The 4435-nt window shown below is 53.3% G+C and overlaps 1 long non-coding RNA gene across 1 annotated transcript; it reads left to right on the forward strand.

The window, feature by feature from the left end:
* The first annotated feature begins 513 nt into the window (after positions 1 to 513).
* LOC105538236 lies at positions 514 to 1187 on the forward strand. Its single transcript, XR_001005863.1, has 2 exons — positions 514 to 659; positions 899 to 1187. It is a non-coding gene; the product is annotated as an uncharacterized LOC105538236 (long non-coding RNA).
* Positions 1188 to 4435: the final 3248 nt, after the last annotated feature.

Here is a 4435-nt window from a genome sequence, read left to right on the forward strand (position 1 = left end):
GAGTTGGGAGGTGGGGATACGGGAGGCCAGCTGTGAGGAGGGCAGCAGGTAAGGGCTGGGAGGTAGGGGGTGTGCAGGGTGGGGGAGAGGGGATGGGTGATGGGGTTAGGGGCACTGGGTCATGCAGGAAGGGGGGCAGGGGCCAGGAGATAGGGGGACCCGGGTGTAGGAGGGGATCAGGAGGTGGGGGGAAGGGGGCAAGATGGGAGCGGGTGGCGGGAGGTGGGGAGAGGGAGGGTTGGGTGACGAGGAGGGGGCCGGGTGATGCGACAGGGGGCAGGGTGGGGAGGGGCCTTGTAAGGGCATGGAGGAGTCACCTTGGGGTGCAGCAAAGGAAAGTGTGGAACCAAGACAGCTGAGTGGGATGTGCTACTGGGCCAGTGCCTGGGGAGACAGCCTGGGGGGGATGAGCTGGGCAATCGGGGGTGGGGGTGAGGAGTGGGGAAAGCTGACCTGGGGTAAGCAGCAGGCCGGAGGCACAGGCCACGTCCTAGGAGATGATGCCTTAACTGGGCCCCCACCAGCTACCTCACCATGCCTTTCCCGACACCCATGGAAGCAGAGCTGGCCCACAGGAGCCTGGCCCGGGATGCCCCACCGCTCCCCATGCCAGGGGTGCTTCTGAAGGAGTTCACCGTGTCTGGCAACATACTGACTATGTCAGTTCAGGACCGGGACAGGGACGGGGCCTGGGTGGGTGGCGTGCGCAGCGTGGCAGGGTGGGGGCTGGGATCCGCCTACACCCCACGGTCAGGTTTCTAGAGACCTGGGAACACCCCAGCACAGGGTCTCAGAACAGAGACCTGGTGCACCAGGCCCGCCACCACCCGAGGGAGCCCGGGGAGATGGGTGCAGAGGTGTCGCCTTTAACCTGATGTTCTTCGCCCCTCACATTTAGCCGACTGATTGCTGCGGACCACCGCCAACTCCAGCTCTCCATCAGCTCCTGTTTCCAGCAGCTTTCCCTGTTCATGTGGATTACCCAGTGCTTTCTGCCTGTGTTTTTGGCTCGGCCTCCCTCAGGACAGAGGCGCTAAGCCCAGCCTGGCGCCCCTTCCTAGGTCGTGCCTCCTCCCCTAGGGGATGGTCCTTGCACGAGCGGCCACTTCATTGTGGGGGCCTGATTGTTTGTCGCTGGAGGAGGCCGGCTTACATGTTTGTTTCTGTAGAAAATAAAAGTGAGCTACAATTCCGTGTCTGAGTCTCTTCTCGGCGAGCGAAGGCACCTTCAGACTTGCGTGCCCTTGTCCTCGGGTTGCAGGGGAGGCTCTGGGATTCAGAGATTGAAGTAGCACAAGGTAATGGAAGACAATTTGGGAAATGGGGGAAAATGAAAAGCCACTGGGTCCCACCGTTCAGCTTTAAGTACTGTGGACATTTTAGAATACTTTCCTCAATATGCTTGCATTTATATGTTAAATATATGACAGTAGCATATATGATGTTTTTCCAGCTCAGCATTAGGTTTGTTCCCAAATTGTCTTCATTGAACATACGAGCTTTTTTACTTTGAAAAAATTCTTCAAAAACATGTACTTGAATAGATGCATAAAACCAGCATTATCATTTCACTCTTAAGCATGTGATATGGGTCGGGCATGGTGGCCCACACCCGTATTCCCATCGCTGTGGGAGGCTTGAGGCGGGAGGATGACTTGAGACCTGGAGTTTGAAGCCACCCTGGGCCATATATTTATTTATATATATATATAGACACACACACGTATATATATGTGTGTGTGTATATATATACACGTGTGTGTGTATATATATGTGTGTGTGTGTGTCTGTGTGTGTGTATACATATATATATATATTTAAAAATTAGGGGTGGAGGGTGTGGTGGCAGGCACCTGTAGTCCCAGTTACTCAGGAGGCTGAGGTGTGAGGTGGAAGGATGTGTTGAGTGCAAGAGCTGGATGCTGCAGTGAGCTATGAATGCACCCCTGAGCTCCAGCCTTGGTGACAGAGCGAGACCCTGTCTCTGAAATTATGATAACAGTAATTCAAATAATTTAAAATCTTTGTGTACACGCAATATAACCAAAACACAGGTTCATTCTCTCACCTCTTGGAGATGGAATTAACAAGAGCGATGTCTGCTATGAAGAAGCAGACTTTCTGCCATGCTTGGTTTAGGGGAAGACGTACAGGCTCCTGCCTTTCAGGGCTCTGCTTCCCTTTGTGGGCAGACAGCAGGGCCTTTTAAAGGGGGACTTGGCATGAATGGTAGGCAGGGGAGGGGGCAGGCGGCTGCGGGGTCTACGTGACACGCTGAGGTGCCTTGTCTGCTGCGCGGACATGCTGGCACCATCTTGGCCAGAGCTACATTGGAAAGGGGCTGTATGTCAAGCTGAAACAGACATATTCTTGAGCTGCGTTCCGGGATGCTCTTAAGTTGCTTGGAGACAACTTGATCCCTTTGAGTTTTGTTTTAGAATTTGCTCAGTGGGACCAGAGCATATTTTAATGTAAATTAATAGTATTAGTTGACAATCTCCAGTGCTTGGCAAGGCTGTAGTTGGAAATGAAGACTCATACGCTGTCAGTAGGAGTGGTGGTAACCTCTATCTGGACATTTATTTGGCATTTTCTATTGAGGGAAAGATGTACATACCCTTCCACCTGTAGGGAAAAGAAAGAAAGATCAGAGTGTTACTGTGTCTATGTAGAACAGGAAGACATAAGAAACTCCGTTTTGACCTGTACCCCGAAGGATTGTTTTGCCCTGAGATGCTGTTCATCTGTAACTTTGCCCCAACCTTGAGCTCACAGAAACATGTGTTGTATGGAATCAAGGTTTAAGGGATCTAGGGCTGTGCAAAGTGTGCCCTGTTAGTAAAATGTTTACAGGCAGTATGCTTGGGGAAAGGTCATCGCCGTTCTCCATTCTCGATAAACCAGGGGCACAATGCACTGCGGAAAGCCTCAGGGACCTCTGCCCTGGAAGGCCGGGTATCGTCCAAGGTTTCTCCCCATGTGATAGCCTGAGATATGGCCTCGTGGGATGGGAAAGACCTGACTATCCCCAGCCCGACACCCGTGAAGGGTCTGTGCTGAGGAGGCAGGCCTCTTGCAGTTGAGATAAGAGGAAGGCCTCTGTCTCCTGCCTGCCCCGGGAATGAAATGTCTCGGCATAAAACCCGATTGTACATTTGTTCTATTCTGAGATAGGAGAAAACCCGCCCTGTGGCGGGAGGCGAGACATGTTGGTGGCAGTGCCACTCTGTTACTGTTTACTCCACTGAGATGTTTGGGTGGAGAGAAGCATAAATCTGGCCTACATGCACATCTAGGCATAGTAACTTCCCCTGAACTTATTTGTGACACAGATTCCTTTGCTCACGTGTTTTCTTGCTGACCTTCTCCCCACTCTCACCCTGTTCTCCTGCCACGTTCCCCTTACTGAGATAGTAAAAATAGTAATCGATAAATACTGAGGGAACTCAGAGACCGCTGCCCATGCGTGTCCTCCGTATGCTGAGCGCCGGTCTCCTGCGCCCACTGTTCTTTCTCTATACTTTGCGTCTTATTTCTTTCCTCAGTCTCTCGTCCCACCTGACGAGAAATACCCACAGGTGTGGAGGGGCTGGCCCCCTTCATCCACCCACCTTGAGGAATCCATCTGAGAAACTCCTGGACAGGCAAATGAGGTCGAAGACAGGTAAATGCGTCCAGACAACTTTGACCAGGCGCTGAGCCACCGGCCCCTGCAGACAACATCACGTGCACAAAAGCAGAAGCCCAGGGAGCAAAGATGAAGATCCAGGAGCACAGTAACTGTCAGGTAGGGACCTGCTGGCCCACTGAGTCTGGGAGCAATGCTACAGGCTCTGCAGGGAGACCCCCGGAGTGACCCGGGGCCTGTCTCCAGAGGGCGGCCCTTCCTTAACTGGAGCTGCCTCTTTCCCTCCTGCCCTAGGACGTAAACCTTGCTTGGCTGAAGTATTGAATTCACGGGGGATCTGACCCTGCTTTGCCCATGATGCTCATCTGTCCTCTGGGATCTCATTCCCTGAGCTTCCCAGAGCGGCCTCCTTTGTTTGGCTCAGCTCTGTGTCTTCCTTCCCAAAGCTGTGTCTCCAGTGTGCTAGGCTTCCCCTCTCTTCCCTCAAGTGACCTCAAGGGCCCAGGAGGAAACACAAGAGGGCGGGAGGGCTCCCTGAGGTGGGGAGCAGGCAGACAGCAGGTTCTCTTTCTGCCCTCCCTTGAAAGATGCCCCCAATTCACACCCACGCGGGCGCCGGCATGGCAAGGTGGGTGAGGAGGGGGAATGGGCGAGGCCTCAGGTGATCCTCCCACCTCGTTTTCTAGCATTAGCATATGGCATGGGGGAACAGCGTGGGGAGGTACATGGCTGTCAAAATGAGACTCAGGTTGGGGACATGACAATGATGAATGTGTCTGGGTCATGCAGCATACATGTGTGCTATGC

The sequence above is a fragment of the Mandrillus leucophaeus genome, unplaced genomic scaffold (genome assembly GCF_000951045.1).
Source record: "Mandrillus leucophaeus isolate KB7577 unplaced genomic scaffold, Mleu.le_1.0 Scaffold1879, whole genome shotgun sequence".
NCBI lineage: Eukaryota > Metazoa > Chordata > Mammalia > Primates > Cercopithecidae > Mandrillus > Mandrillus leucophaeus.